Source organism: Salmo salar, unplaced genomic scaffold, assembly GCF_905237065.1.
Source record: "Salmo salar unplaced genomic scaffold, Ssal_v3.1, whole genome shotgun sequence".
NCBI classification, from domain to species: domain Eukaryota; kingdom Metazoa; phylum Chordata; class Actinopteri; order Salmoniformes; family Salmonidae; genus Salmo; species Salmo salar.
The window spans coordinates 237,501-250,000 of NW_025548960.1; the positions used below are offsets into that span (position 1 = coordinate 237,501).

The 12,500-nt window shown below is 44.0% G+C and overlaps 33 non-coding genes and 3 pseudogenes across 33 annotated transcripts; all 36 read right to left on the reverse strand.

Moving 5' to 3' along the window:
* Positions 1–56: 56 nt before the first annotated feature.
* LOC123734448 (5S ribosomal RNA) lies at positions 57–175 on the reverse strand. The gene has a single exon (XR_006764747.1). It is a non-coding gene; the product is annotated as a 5S ribosomal RNA (ribosomal RNA).
* A 139-nt stretch (positions 176–314) lies between these two features.
* LOC123734389 (5S ribosomal RNA) lies at positions 315–433 on the reverse strand. The gene has a single exon (XR_006764688.1). It is a non-coding gene; the product is annotated as a 5S ribosomal RNA (ribosomal RNA).
* Positions 434–842: 409 nt separating this feature from the next.
* Positions 843–961, reverse strand: LOC123734958 (5S ribosomal RNA). The gene has a single exon (XR_006765143.1). It is a non-coding gene; the product is annotated as a 5S ribosomal RNA (ribosomal RNA).
* Positions 962–1,100: 139 nt separating this feature from the next.
* LOC123734394 (5S ribosomal RNA) lies at positions 1,101–1,219 on the reverse strand. The gene has a single exon (XR_006764693.1). It is a non-coding gene; the product is annotated as a 5S ribosomal RNA (ribosomal RNA).
* Positions 1,220–1,628: 409 nt separating this feature from the next.
* LOC123735025 (5S ribosomal RNA) lies at positions 1,629–1,747 on the reverse strand. Its single transcript, XR_006765210.1, has one exon. It is a non-coding gene; the product is annotated as a 5S ribosomal RNA (ribosomal RNA).
* Positions 1,748–1,886: 139 nt separating this feature from the next.
* LOC123734949 (5S ribosomal RNA) lies at positions 1,887–2,005 on the reverse strand. Its single transcript, XR_006765134.1, has one exon. It is a non-coding gene; the product is annotated as a 5S ribosomal RNA (ribosomal RNA).
* Positions 2,006–2,144: 139 nt separating this feature from the next.
* LOC123734950 (5S ribosomal RNA) lies at positions 2,145–2,263 on the reverse strand. Its single transcript, XR_006765135.1, has one exon. It is a non-coding gene; the product is annotated as a 5S ribosomal RNA (ribosomal RNA).
* Positions 2,264–2,402: 139 nt separating this feature from the next.
* On the reverse strand, positions 2,403–2,521 carry LOC123734449 (5S ribosomal RNA). The gene has a single exon (XR_006764748.1). It is a non-coding gene; the product is annotated as a 5S ribosomal RNA (ribosomal RNA).
* A 409-nt stretch (positions 2,522–2,930) lies between these two features.
* Positions 2,931–3,049, reverse strand: LOC123734169 (5S ribosomal RNA). The gene has a single exon (XR_006764469.1). It is a non-coding gene; the product is annotated as a 5S ribosomal RNA (ribosomal RNA).
* A 139-nt stretch (positions 3,050–3,188) lies between these two features.
* On the reverse strand, positions 3,189–3,307 carry LOC123734959 (5S ribosomal RNA). Its single transcript, XR_006765144.1, has one exon. It is a non-coding gene; the product is annotated as a 5S ribosomal RNA (ribosomal RNA).
* A 139-nt stretch (positions 3,308–3,446) lies between these two features.
* LOC123734270 (5S ribosomal RNA) lies at positions 3,447–3,565 on the reverse strand. The gene has a single exon (XR_006764569.1). It is a non-coding gene; the product is annotated as a 5S ribosomal RNA (ribosomal RNA).
* A 409-nt stretch (positions 3,566–3,974) lies between these two features.
* LOC123735026 (5S ribosomal RNA) lies at positions 3,975–4,093 on the reverse strand. The gene has a single exon (XR_006765211.1). It is a non-coding gene; the product is annotated as a 5S ribosomal RNA (ribosomal RNA).
* A 139-nt stretch (positions 4,094–4,232) lies between these two features.
* On the reverse strand, positions 4,233–4,351 carry LOC123734450 (5S ribosomal RNA). The gene has a single exon (XR_006764749.1). It is a non-coding gene; the product is annotated as a 5S ribosomal RNA (ribosomal RNA).
* A 139-nt stretch (positions 4,352–4,490) lies between these two features.
* Positions 4,491–4,609, reverse strand: LOC123734425 (5S ribosomal RNA). The gene has a single exon (XR_006764724.1). It is a non-coding gene; the product is annotated as a 5S ribosomal RNA (ribosomal RNA).
* Positions 4,610–5,018: 409 nt separating this feature from the next.
* LOC123734170 (5S ribosomal RNA) lies at positions 5,019–5,137 on the reverse strand. The gene has a single exon (XR_006764470.1). It is a non-coding gene; the product is annotated as a 5S ribosomal RNA (ribosomal RNA).
* Positions 5,138–5,523: 386 nt separating this feature from the next.
* On the reverse strand, positions 5,524–5,642 carry LOC123734734 (5S ribosomal RNA). The gene has a single exon (XR_006764919.1). It is a non-coding gene; the product is annotated as a 5S ribosomal RNA (ribosomal RNA).
* Positions 5,643–5,781: 139 nt separating this feature from the next.
* Positions 5,782–5,900, reverse strand: LOC123734951 (5S ribosomal RNA). The gene has a single exon (XR_006765136.1). It is a non-coding gene; the product is annotated as a 5S ribosomal RNA (ribosomal RNA).
* Positions 5,901–6,039: 139 nt separating this feature from the next.
* On the reverse strand, positions 6,040–6,158 carry LOC123734451 (5S ribosomal RNA). Its single transcript, XR_006764750.1, has one exon. It is a non-coding gene; the product is annotated as a 5S ribosomal RNA (ribosomal RNA).
* A 409-nt stretch (positions 6,159–6,567) lies between these two features.
* On the reverse strand, positions 6,568–6,686 carry LOC123734171 (5S ribosomal RNA). Its single transcript, XR_006764471.1, has one exon. It is a non-coding gene; the product is annotated as a 5S ribosomal RNA (ribosomal RNA).
* Positions 6,687–6,825: 139 nt separating this feature from the next.
* On the reverse strand, positions 6,826–6,944 carry LOC123734960 (5S ribosomal RNA). Its single transcript, XR_006765145.1, has one exon. It is a non-coding gene; the product is annotated as a 5S ribosomal RNA (ribosomal RNA).
* A 139-nt stretch (positions 6,945–7,083) lies between these two features.
* Positions 7,084–7,202, reverse strand: LOC123734271 (5S ribosomal RNA). Its single transcript, XR_006764570.1, has one exon. It is a non-coding gene; the product is annotated as a 5S ribosomal RNA (ribosomal RNA).
* Positions 7,203–7,611: 409 nt separating this feature from the next.
* Positions 7,612–7,730, reverse strand: LOC123735027 (5S ribosomal RNA). The gene has a single exon (XR_006765212.1). It is a non-coding gene; the product is annotated as a 5S ribosomal RNA (ribosomal RNA).
* Positions 7,731–7,869: 139 nt separating this feature from the next.
* Positions 7,870–7,988, reverse strand: LOC123734452 (5S ribosomal RNA). Its single transcript, XR_006764751.1, has one exon. It is a non-coding gene; the product is annotated as a 5S ribosomal RNA (ribosomal RNA).
* Positions 7,989–8,127: 139 nt separating this feature from the next.
* LOC123734426 (5S ribosomal RNA) lies at positions 8,128–8,246 on the reverse strand. The gene has a single exon (XR_006764725.1). It is a non-coding gene; the product is annotated as a 5S ribosomal RNA (ribosomal RNA).
* A 409-nt stretch (positions 8,247–8,655) lies between these two features.
* Positions 8,656–8,774, reverse strand: LOC123734172 (5S ribosomal RNA). The gene has a single exon (XR_006764472.1). It is a non-coding gene; the product is annotated as a 5S ribosomal RNA (ribosomal RNA).
* A 386-nt stretch (positions 8,775–9,160) lies between these two features.
* On the reverse strand, positions 9,161–9,279 carry LOC123734372 (5S ribosomal RNA). Its single transcript, XR_006764671.1, has one exon. It is a non-coding gene; the product is annotated as a 5S ribosomal RNA (ribosomal RNA).
* A 409-nt stretch (positions 9,280–9,688) lies between these two features.
* LOC123734944 (5S ribosomal RNA) lies at positions 9,689–9,807 on the reverse strand. Its single transcript, XR_006765129.1, has one exon. It is a non-coding gene; the product is annotated as a 5S ribosomal RNA (ribosomal RNA).
* Positions 9,808–9,946: 139 nt separating this feature from the next.
* LOC123734952 (5S ribosomal RNA) lies at positions 9,947–10,065 on the reverse strand. Its single transcript, XR_006765137.1, has one exon. It is a non-coding gene; the product is annotated as a 5S ribosomal RNA (ribosomal RNA).
* A 139-nt stretch (positions 10,066–10,204) lies between these two features.
* On the reverse strand, positions 10,205–10,322 carry LOC123734542 (uncharacterized; annotated as a pseudogene).
* Positions 10,323–10,461: 139 nt separating this feature from the next.
* Positions 10,462–10,580, reverse strand: LOC123734272 (5S ribosomal RNA). Its single transcript, XR_006764571.1, has one exon. It is a non-coding gene; the product is annotated as a 5S ribosomal RNA (ribosomal RNA).
* Positions 10,581–10,989: 409 nt separating this feature from the next.
* Positions 10,990–11,108, reverse strand: LOC123734539 (uncharacterized; annotated as a pseudogene).
* Positions 11,109–11,247: 139 nt separating this feature from the next.
* Positions 11,248–11,366, reverse strand: LOC123734510 (uncharacterized; annotated as a pseudogene).
* A 139-nt stretch (positions 11,367–11,505) lies between these two features.
* On the reverse strand, positions 11,506–11,624 carry LOC123734344 (5S ribosomal RNA). The gene has a single exon (XR_006764643.1). It is a non-coding gene; the product is annotated as a 5S ribosomal RNA (ribosomal RNA).
* Positions 11,625–11,763: 139 nt separating this feature from the next.
* On the reverse strand, positions 11,764–11,881 carry LOC123734420 (5S ribosomal RNA). The gene has a single exon (XR_006764719.1). It is a non-coding gene; the product is annotated as a 5S ribosomal RNA (ribosomal RNA).
* Positions 11,882–12,019: 138 nt separating this feature from the next.
* On the reverse strand, positions 12,020–12,138 carry LOC123735028 (5S ribosomal RNA). The gene has a single exon (XR_006765213.1). It is a non-coding gene; the product is annotated as a 5S ribosomal RNA (ribosomal RNA).
* Positions 12,139–12,277: 139 nt separating this feature from the next.
* Positions 12,278–12,396, reverse strand: LOC123734945 (5S ribosomal RNA). The gene has a single exon (XR_006765130.1). It is a non-coding gene; the product is annotated as a 5S ribosomal RNA (ribosomal RNA).
* Between the last annotated feature and the right edge of the window lie 104 nt (positions 12,397–12,500).

The following is a 12,500-nucleotide window of genomic DNA, read 5'->3' on the forward strand; positions in this document are numbered from 1 at the left end:
ACTACAAGGCAGTGAGGCTGATGAAATAGTGCAAGAGCACACCCTCGTGGACAAAATGCTTACAGCACCTGGTATTCCCAGGCGGTCTCCCATCCAAGTACTAACCATGCCCGACCCTGCTTAGCTTCCGAGATCAGACGAGATCGGGGGTACCCAGGCTGACATGGCCGTAAGCGGGAAACAATCTCTTGCTACAACATATATAGTCAAAGTGAGTCTGATAAAACAGACATTTAGTCAATTCATCATTAAATGCTTACTACAAGGCAGTGTTGCTGATGAAATAGTGCAAGAGCACACCCTCGTGGACAAAATGCTTACAGCACCTGGTATTCCCAGGCGGTCTCCCATCCAAGTACTAACCAGGCCCGACCCTGCTTAGCTTCCGAGATCAGACAAGATCGGTCGTACCCAGGCTGGTATGGCCGTAAGCGAGAAACAATCTCTTGCTACAACATATATAGTCAAAGTGAGTGTGATAAACAGACATTGCATTTTCACCAATTAGATAAGCAGCTTGAACTTTGTGTCACTGAAAAAGTAGAAGAAATTACAAACACTGTTCCCATCACTTTTTAGCACAGGTAGTTGGATAAAATACAAACTTTATTTCCTTTCATCATTTGAACAGGGCAAAGGAGCACAAAGCACACACAAGCTGCATTCAGCAACAATATTCTTGTTTGTCTTATAAATACAAGGCAGATGCTAATTGAAAACACAAGGAAATTTGATCCTATTAAAAAGGCAGGAAGCTGCATTTAGTCAATTCATCATTAAATGCTTACTACAAGGCAGTGTTGCTGATGAAATAGTGCAAGAGCACACCCTCGTGGACAAAATGCTTACAGCACCTGGTATTCCCAGGCGGTGTCCCATCCAAGTACTAACCAGGCCCGACCCTGCTTAGCTTCCGAGATCAGACGAGATCGGGAGTACCCAGGCTGGTATGGCCGTAAGCGAGAAACAATCTCTTGCTACAACATATATAGTCAAAGTGAGTCTGATAAAACAGACATTTAGTCAATTCATCATTAAATGCTTACTACAAGGCAGTGTTGCTGATGAAATAGTGCAAGAGCACACCCTCGTGGACAAAATGCTTACAGCACCTGGTATTCCCAGGCGGTCTCCCATCCAAGTACTAACCAGGCCCGACCCTGCTTAGCTTCTGAGATCAGACGAGATCGGGAGTACCCAGGCTGGTATGGCCGTAAGGGAGAAACAATCTCTTGCTACAACATATATAGTCAAAGTGAGTGTGATAAACAGACATTGCATTTTCACCAATTAGATAAGCAGCTTGAACTTTGTGTCACTGAAAAAGTAGAAGAAATTACAAACACTGTTCCCATCACTTTTTAGCACAGGTAGTTGGATAAAATACAAACTTTATTTCCTTTCATCATTTGAACAGGGCAAAGGAGCATAAAGCACACACAAGCTGCATTCAGCAACAATATTCTTGTTTGTCTTATAAATACAAGGCAGATGCTAATTGAAAACACAAGGAAATTTGATCCTACTAAAAAGGCAGGAAGCTGCATTTAGTCAATTCATCATTAAATGCTTACTACAAGGCAGTGTTGCTGATGAAATAGTGCAAGAGCACACCCTCGTGGACAAAATGCTTACAGCACCTGGTATTCCCAGGCGGTCTCCCATCCAAGTACTAACCAGGCCCGACCCTGCTTAGCTTCCGAGATCAGACGAGATCGGGCGTACCCAGGCTGATATGGCCGTAAGCTAGAAACAATCTCTTGCTACAACATATATAGTCAAAGTGAGTCTGATAAAACAGACATTTAGTCAATTCATCATTAAATGCTTACTACAAGGCAGTGTTGCTGATGAAATAGTGCAAGAGCACACCCTCGTGGACAAAATGCTTACAGCACCTGGTATTCCCAGGCGGTGTCCCATCCAAGTACTAACCAGGCCCGACCCTGCTTAGCTTCCGAGATCAGACGAGATCGGGCGTACCCAGGCTGGTATGGCCGTAAGCGAGAAACAATCTCTTGCTACAACATATATAGTCAAAGTGAGTCTGATAAAACAGACATTTAGTCAATTCATCATTAAATGCTTACTACAAGGCAGTGTTGCTGATGAAATAGTGCAAGAGCACACCCTCGTGGACAAAATGCTTACAGCACCTGGTATTCCCAGGCGGTGTCCCATCCAAGTACTAACCAGGCCCGACCCTGCTTAGCTTCCGAGATCAGACGAGATCGGGCGTACCCAGGCTGGTATGGCCGTAAGCGAGAAACAATCTCTTGCTACAACATATATAGTCAAAGTGAGTCTGATAAAACAGACATTTAGTCAATTCATCATTAAATGCTTACTACAAGGCAGTGAGGCTGATGAAATAGTGCAAGAGCACACCCTCGTGGACAAAATGCTTACAGCACCTGGTATTCCCAGGCGGTCTCCCATCCAAGTACTAACCATGCCCGACCCTGCTTAGCTTCCGAGATCAGACGAGATCGGGGGTACCCAGGCTGACATGGCCGTAAGCGGGAAACAATCTCTTGCTACAACATATATAGTCAAAGTGAGTGTGATAAACAGACATTGCATTTTCACCAATTAGATAAGCAGCTTGAACTTTGTGTCACTGAAAAAGTAGAAGAAATTACAAACACTGTTCCCATCACTTTTTAGCACAGGTAGTTGGATAAAATACAAACTTTATTTCCTTTCATCATTTGAACAGGGCAAAGGAGCACAAAGCACACACAAGCTGCATTCAGCAACAATATTCTTGTTTGTCTTATAAATACAAGGCAGATGCTAATTGAAAACACAAGGAAATTTGATCCTATTAAAAAGGCAGGAAGCTGCATTTAGTCAATTCATCATTAAATGCTTACTACAAGGCAGTGTTGCTGATGAAATAGTGCAAGAGCACACCCTCGTGGACAAAATGCTTACAGCACCTGGTATTCCCAGGCGGTCTCCCATCCAAGTACTAACCAGGCCCGACCCTGCTTAGCTTCCGAGATCAGACGAGATCGGGAGTACCCAGGCTGATATGGCCGTAAGCGAGAAACAATCTCTTGCTACAACATATATAGTCAAAGTGAGTCTGATAAAACAGACATTTAGTCAATTCATCATTAAATGCTTACTACAAGGCAGTGTTGCTGATGAAATAGTGCAAGAGCACACCCTCGTGGACAAAATGCTTACAGCACCTGGTATTCCCAGGCGGTGTCCCATCCAAGTACTAACCAGGCCCGACCCTGCTTAGCTTCCGAGATCAGACGAGATCGGGAGTACCCAGGCTGGTATGGCCGTAAGCGAGAAACAATCTCTTGCTACAACATATATAGTCAAAGTGAGTCTGATAAAACAGACATTTAGTCAATTCATCATTAAATGCTTACTACAAGGCAGTGTTGCTGATGAAATAGTGCAAGAGCACACCCTCGTGGACAAAATGCTTACAGCACCTGGTATTCCCAGGCGGTCTCCCATCCAAGTACTAACCAGGCCCGACCCTGCTTAGCTTCCGAGATCAGACGAGATCGGGAGTACCCAGGCTGGTATGGCCGTAAGGGAGAAACAATCTCTTGCTACAACATATATAGTCAAAGTGAGTGTGATAAACAGACATTGCATTTTCACCAATTAGATAAGCAGCTTGAACTTTGTGTCACTGAAAAAGTAGAAGAAATTACAAACACTGTTCCCATCACTTTTTAGCACAGGTAGTTGGATAAAATACAAACTTTATTTCCTTTCATCATTTGAACAGGGCAAAGGAGCATAAAGCACACACAAGCTGCATTCAGCAACAATATTCTTGTTTGTCTTATAAATACAAGGCAGATGCTAATTGAAAACACAAGGAAATTTGATCCTATTAAAAAGGCAGGAAGCTGCATTTAGTCAATTCATCATTAAATGCTTACTACAAGGCAGTGTTGCTGATGAAATAGTGCAAGAGCACACCCTCGTGGACAAAATGCTTACAGCACCTGGTATTCCCAGGCGGTCTCCCATCCAAGTACTAACCAGGCCCGACCCTGCTTAGCTTCCGAGATCAGACGAGATCGGGCGTACCCAGGCTGATATGGCCGTAAGCGAGAAATAATCTCTTGCTACAACATATATAGTCAAAGTGAGTCTGATAAAACAGACATTTAGTCAATTCATCATTAAATGCTTACTACAAGGCAGTGTTGCTGATGAAATAGTGCAAGAGCACACCCTCGTGGACAAAATGCTTACAGCACCTGGTATTCCCAGGCGGTCTCCCATCCAAGTACTAACCATGCCCGACCCTGCTTAGCTTCCGAGATCAGACGAGATCGGGGGTACCCAGGCTGACATGGCCGTAAGCGGGAAACAATCTCTTGCTACAACATATATAGTCAAAGTGAGTCTGATAAAACAGACATTTAGTCAATTCATCATTAAATGCTTACTACAAGGCAGTGTTGCTGATGAAATAGTGCAAGAGCACACCCTCGTGGACAAAATGCTTACAGCACCTGGTATTCCCAGGCGGTCTCCCATCCAAGTACTAACCAGGCCCGACCCTGCTTAGCTTCCGAGATCAGAAAAGATCGGTCGTACCCAGGCTGGTATGGCCGTAAGCGAGAAACAATCTCTTGCTACAACATATATAGTCAAAGTGAGTGTGATAAACAGACATTGCATTTTCACCAATTAGATAAGCAGCTTGAACTTTGTGTCACTGAAAAAGTAGAAGAAATTACAAACACTGTTCCCATCACTTTTTAGCACAGGTAGTTGGATAAAATACAAACTTTATTTCCTTTCATCATTTGAACAGGGCAAAGGAGCACAAAGCACACACAAGCTGCATTCAGCAACAATATTCTTGTTTGTCTTATAAATACAAGGCAGATGCTAATTGAAAACACAAGGAAATTTGATCCTATTAAAAAGGCAGGAAGCTGCATTTAGTCAATTCATCATTAAATGCTTACTACAAGGCAGTGTTGCTGATGAAATAGTGCAAGAGCACACCCTCGTGGACAAAATGCTTACAGCACCTGGTATTCCCAGGCGGTCTCCCATCCAAGTACTAACCAGGCCCGACCCTGCTTAGCTTCCGAGATCAGACGAGATCGGGAGTACCCAGGCTGATATGGCCGTAAGCGAGAAACAATCTCTTGCTACAACATATATAGTCAAAGTGAGTCTGATAAAACAGACATTTAGTCAATTCATCATTAAATGCTTACTACAAGGCAGTGTTGCTGATGAAATAGTGCAAGAGCACACCCTCGTGGACAAAATGCTTACAGCACCTGGTATTCCCAGGCGGTGTCCCATCCAAGCCCGACCCTGCTTAGCTTCCGAGATCAGACGAGATCGGGAGTACCCAGGCTGGTATGGCCGTAAGCGAGAAACAATCTCTTGCTACAACATATATAGTCAAAGTGAGTCTGATAAAACAGACATTTAGTCAATTCATCATTAAATGCTTACTACAAGGCAGTGTTGCTGATGAAATAGTGCAAGAGCACACCCTCGTGGACAAAATGCTTACAGCACCTGGTATTCCCAGGCGGTCTCCCATCCAAGTACTAACCAGGCCCGACCCTGCTTAGCTTCCGAGATCAGACGAGATCGGGCGTACCCAGGCTGGTATGGCCGTAAGCGAGAAACAATCTCTTGCTACAACATATATAGTCAAAGTGAGTCTGATAAAACAGACATTTAGTCAATTCATCATTAAATGCTTACTACAAGGCAGTGTTGCTGATGAAATAGTGCAAGAGCACACCCTCGTGGACAAAATGCTTACAGCACCTGGTATTCCCAGGCGGTGTCCCATCCAAGTACTAACCAGGCCCGACCCTGCTTAGCTTCCGAGATCAGACGAGATCGGGCGTACCCAGGCTGGTATGGCCGTAAGCGAGAAACAATCTCTTGCTACAACATATATAGTCAAAGTGAGTCTGATAAAACAGACATTTAGTCAATTCATCATTAAATGCTTACTACAAGGCAGTGAGGCTGATGAAATAGTGCAAGAGCACACCCTCGTGGACAAAATGCTTACAGCACCTGGTATTCCCAGGCGGTCTCCCATCCAAGTACTAACCATGCCCGACCCTGCTTAGCTTCCGAGATCAGACGAGATCGGGGGTACCCAGGCTGACATGGCCGTAAGCGGGAAACAATCTCTTGCTACAACATATATAGTCAAAGTGAGTGTGATAAACAGACATTGCATTTTCACCAATTAGATAAGCAGCTTGAACTTTGTGTCACTGAAAAAGTAGAAGAAATTACAAACACTGTTCCCATCACTTTTTAGCACAGGTAGTTGGATAAAATACAAACTTTATTTCCTTTCATCATTTGAACAGGGCAAAGGAGCACAAAGCACACACAAGCTGCATTCAGCAACAATATTCTTGTTTGTCTTATAAATACAAGGCAGATGCTAATTGAAAACACAAGGAAATTTGATCCTATTAAAAAGGCAGGAAGCTGCATTTAGTCAATTCATCATTAAATGCTTACTACAAGGCAGTGTTGCTGATGAAATAGTGCAAGAGCACACCCTCGTGGACAAAATGCTTACAGCACCTGGTATTCCCAGGCGGTCTCCCATCCAAGTACTAACCAGGCCCGACCCTGCTTAGCTTCCGAGATCAGACGAGATCGGGAGTACCCAGGCTGATATGGCCGTAAGCGAGAAACAATCTCTTGCTACAACATATATAGTCAAAGTGAGTCTGATAAAACAGACATTTAGTCAATTCATCATTAAATGCTTACTACAAGGCAGTGTTGCTGATGAAATAGTGCAAGAGCACACCCTCGTGGACAAAATGCTTACAGCACCTGGTATTCCCAGGCGGTGTCCCATCCAAGTACTAACCAGGCCCGACCCTGCTTAGCTTCCGAGATCAGACGAGATCGGGAGTACCCAGGCTGGTATGGCCGTAAGCGAGAAACAATCTCTTGCTACAACATATATAGTCAAAGTGAGTCTGATAAAACAGACATTTAGTCAATTCATCATTAAATGCTTACTACAAGGCAGTGTTGCTGATGAAATAGTGCAAGAGCACACCCTCGTGGACAAAATGCTTACAGCACCTGGTATTCCCAGGCGGTCTCCCATCCAAGTACTAACCAGGCCCGACCCTGCTTAGCTTCCGAGATCAGACGAGATCGGGAGTACCCAGGCTGGTATGGCCGTAAGGGAGAAACAATCTCTTGCTACAACATATATAGTCAAAGTGAGTGTGATAAACAGACATTGCATTTTCACCAATTAGATAAGCAGCTTGAACTTTGTGTCACTGAAAAAGTAGAAGAAATTACAAACACTGTTCCCATCACTTTTTAGCACAGGTAGTTGGATAAAATACAAACTTTATTTCCTTTCATCATTTGAACAGGGCAAAGGAGCATAAAGCACACACAAGCTGCATTCAGCAACAATATTCTTGTTTGTCTTATAAATACAAGGCAGATGCTAATTGAAAACACAAGGAAATTTGATCCTATTAAAAAGGCAGGAAGCTGCATTTAGTCAATTCATCATTAAATGCTTACTACAAGGCAGTGTTGCTGATGAAATAGTGCAAGAGCACACCCTCGTGGACAAAATGCTTACAGCACCTGGTATTCCCAGGCGGTCTCCCATCCAAGTACTAACCAGGCCCGACCCTGCTTAGCTTCCGAGATCAGACGAGATCGGGCGTACCCAGGCTGATATGGCCGTAAGCGAGAAATAATCTCTTGCTACAACATATATAGTCAAAGTGAGTCTGATAAAACAGACATTTAGTCAATTCATCATTAAATGCTTACTACAAGGCAGTGTTGCTGATGAAATAGTGCAAGAGCACACCCTCGTGGACAAAATGCTTACAGCACCTGGTATTCCCAGGCGGTCTCCCATCCAAGTACTAACCATGCCCGACCCTGCTTAGCTTCCGAGATCAGACGAGATCGGGGGTACCCAGGCTGACATGGCCGTAAGCGGGAAACAATCTCTTGCTACAACATATATAGTCAAAGTGAGTCTGATAAAACAGACATTTAGTCAATTCATCATTAAATGCTTACTACAAGGCAGTGTTGCTGATGAAATAGTGCAAGAGCACACCCTCGTGGACAAAATGCTTACAGCACCTGGTATTCCCAGGCGGTCTCCCATCCAAGTACTAACCAGGCCCGACCCTGCTTAGCTTCCGAGATCAGAAAAGATCGGTCGTACCCAGGCTGGTATGGCCGTAAGCGAGAAACAATCTCTTGCTACAACATATATAGTCAAAGTGAGTGTGATAAACAGACATTGCATTTTCACCAATTAGATAAGCAGCTTGAACTTTGTGTCACTGAAAAAGTAGAAGAAATTACAAACACTGTTCCCATCACTTTTTAGCACAGGTAGTTGGATAAAATACAAACTTTATTTCCTTTCATCATTTGAACAGGGCAAAGGAGCACAAAGCACACACAAGCTGCATTCAGCAACAATATTCTTGTTTGTCTTATAAATACAAGGCAGATGCTAATTGAAAACACAAGGAAATTTGATCCTATTAAAAAGGCAGGAAGCTGCATTTAGTCAATTCATCATTAAATGCTTACTACAAGGCAGTGTTGCTGATGAAATAGTGCAAGAGCACACCCTCGTGGACAAAATGCTTACAGCACCTGGTATTCCCAGGCGGTCTCCCATCCAAGTACTAACCAGGCCCGACCCTGCTTAGCTTCCGAGATCAGACGAGATCGGGAGTACCCAGGCTGATATGGCCGTAAGCGAGAAACAATCTCTTGCTACAACATATATAGTCAAAGTGAGTCTGATAAAACAGACATTTAGTCAATTCATCATTAAATGCTTACTACAAGGCAGTGTTGCTGATGAAATAGTGCAAGAGCACACCCTCGTGGACAAAATGCTTACAGCACCTGGTATTCCCAGGCGGTGTCCCATCCAAGCCCGACCCTGCTTAGCTTCCGAGATCAGACGAGATCGGGAGTACCCAGGCTGGTATGGCCGTAAGCGAGAAACAATCTCTTGCTACAACATATATAGTCAAAGTGAGTCTGATAAAACAGACATTTAGTCAATTCATCATTAAATGCTTACTACAAGGCAGTGTTGCTGATGAAATAGTGCAAGAGCACACCCTCGTGGACAAAATGCTTACAGCACCTGGTATTCCCAGGCGGTCTCCCATCCAAGTACTAACCAGGCCCGACCCTGCTTAGCTTCCGAGATCAGACGAGATCGGGAGTACCCAGGCTGGTATGGCCGTAACGGAGAAACAATCTCTTGCTACAACATATATAGTCAAAGTGAGTGTGATAAACAGACATTGCATTTTCACCAATTAGATAAGCAGCTTGAACTTTGTGTCACTGAAAAAGTAGAAGAAATTACAAACACTGTTCCCATCACTTTTTAGCACAGGTAGTTGGATAAAATACAAACTTTATTTCCTTTCATCATTTGAACAGGGCAAAGGAGCATAAAGCACACACAAGCTGCATTCAGCAACAATATTCTTGTTTGTCTTATAAATACAAGGCAGATGCTAATTGAAAACACAAGGAAATTTGATCCTATTAAAAAGGCAGGAAGCTGCATTTAGTCAATTCATCATTAAATGCTTACTACAAGGCAGTGTTGCTGATGAAATAGTGCAAGAGCACACCCTCGTGGACAAAATGCTTACAGCACCTGGTATTCCCAGGCGGTCTCCCATCCAAGTACTAACCAGGCCCTACCCTGCTTAGCTTCCGAGATCAGACGAGATCGGGCGTACCCAGGCTGATATGGCCGTAAGCTAGAAACAATCTCTTGCTACAACATATATAGTCAAAGTGAGTCTGATAAAACAGACATTTAGTCAATTCATCATTAAATGCTTACTACAAGGCAGTGTTGCTGATGAAATAGTGCAAGAGCACACCCTCGTGGACAAAATGCTTACAGCACCTGGTATTCCCAGGCGGTGTCCCATCCAAGTACTAACCAGGCCCGACCCTGCTTAGCTTCCGAGATCAGACGAGATCGGGCGTACCCAGGCTGGTATGGCCGTAAGCGAGAAACAATCTCTTGCTACAACATATATAGTCAAAGTGAGTCTGATAAAACAGACATTTAGTCAATTCATCATTAAATGCTTACTACAAGGCAGTGTTGCTGATGAAATAGTGCAAGAGCACACCCTCGTGGACAAAATGCTTACAGCACCTGGTATTCCCAGGCGGTCTCCCATCCAAGTACTAATCATGCCCGACCCTGCTTAGCTTCCGAGATCAGACGAGATCGGGGTACCCAGGCTGACATGGCCGTAAGCGGGAAACAATCTCTTGCTACAACATATATAGTCAAAGTGAGTCTGATAAAACAGACATTTAGTCAATTCATCATTAAATGCTTACTACAAGGCAGTGTTGCTGATGAAATAGTGCAAGAGCACACCCTCGTGGACAAAATGCTTACAGCACCTGGTATTCCCAGGCGGTCTCCCATCCAAGTACTAACCAGGCCCGACCCTGCTTAGCTTCCGAGATCAGACGAGATCGGGAGTACCCAGGCTGGTATGGCCGTAAGGGAGAAACAATCTCTTGCTACAACATATATAGTCAAAGTGAGTGTGATAAACAGACATTGCATTTTCACCAATTAGATAAGCAGCTTGAACTTTGTGTCACTGAAAAAGTAGAAGAAATTACAAACACTGTTCCCATCACTTTTTAGCACAGGTAGTTGGATAAAATACAAACTTTATTTCCTTTCATCATTTGAACAGGGCAAAGGAGCATAAAGCACACACAAGCTGCATTCAGCAACAATATTCTTGTTTGTCTTATAAATACAAGGCAGATGCTAATTGAAAACACAAGGAAATTTGATCCTATTAAAAAGGCAGGAAGCTGAATTTAGTCAATTCATCATTAAATGCTTACTACAAGGCAGTGTTGCTGATGAAATAGTGCAAGAGCACACCCTCGTGGACAAAATGCTTACAGCACCTGGTATTCCCAGGCCGTCTCCCATCCAAGTACTAACCAGGGACGACCCTGCTTAGCTTCCGAGATCAAACGAGATCGGGCGTACCCAGGCTGGTATGGCCGTAAGCGAGAAACAATCTCTTGCTACAACATATACAGTCAAAGTGAGTCTGATAAAACAGACATTTAGTCAATTCATCATTAAATGCTTACTACAAGGCAGTGTTGCTGATGAAATAGTGCAAGAGCACACCCTCGTGGACAAAATGCTTACAGCACCTGGTATTCCCAGGCGGTCTCACATCCAAGTACTAACCAGGCCCGACCCTGCTGAGCTTCCGAGATCAAACGAGATCGGGCGTACCCAGGCTGATATGGCCGTAAGCGAGAAACAATCTCTTGCTACAACATATATAGTCAAAGTGAGTCTGATAAAACAGACATTTAGTCAATTCATCATTAAATGCTTACTACAAGGCAGTGTTGCTGATGAAATAGTGCAAGAGCACACCCTCGTGGACAAAATTCTTACAGCACCTGGTATTCCCAGGCGGTCTCCCATCCAAGTACTAACCAGGCCCGACCCTGCTTAGCTTCCGAGATCAGACGAGATCGGGCGTACCCAGGCTGATATGGCCGTAAGCAAGAAACAATCTCTTGCTACAACATATATAGTCAAAGTGAGTCTGATAAAACAGACATTTAGTCAATTCATCATTAAATGCTTACTACAAGGCAGTGTTGCTGATGAAATAGTGCAAGAGCACACCCTCGTGGACAAAATGCTTACAGCACCTGGTATTCCCAGGCGGTCTCCCATCCAAGTACTAACCAGGCCCGACCCTGCTTAGCTTCCGAGATCAGACGAGATCGGGAGTACCCAGGCTGGTATGGCCGTAGCGGAAACAATCTCTTGCTACAACATATATAGTCAAAGTGAGTCTGATAAAACAGACATTTAGTCAATTCATCATTAAATGCTTACTACAAGGCAGTGTTGCTGATGAAATAGTGCAAGAGCACACCCTCGTGGACAAAATGCTTACAGCACCTGGTATTCCCAGGCGGTCTCCCATCCAAGTACTAACCAGGCCCGACCCTGCTTAGCTTCCGAGATCAGACGAGATCGGGCGTACCCAGGCTGATATGGCCGTAAGCTAGAAACAATCTCTTGCTACAACATATATAGTCAAAGTGAGTCTGATAAAACAGACATTTAGTCAATTCATCATTAAATGCTTACTACAAGGCAGTGTTGCTGATGAAATAGTGCAAGAGCACACCCTCGTGGACAAAATGCTTACAGCACCTGGTATTCCCAGGCGGTCTCCCATCCAAGTACTAACCAGGCCCTACCCTGCTTAGCTTCCGAGATCAGACGAGATCGGGCGTACCCAGGCTGATATGGCCGTAAGCTAGAAACAATCTCTTGCTACAACATATATAGTCAAAGTGAGTCTGATAAAACAGACATTTAGTCAATTCATCATTAAATGCTTACTACAAGGCAGTGTTGCTGA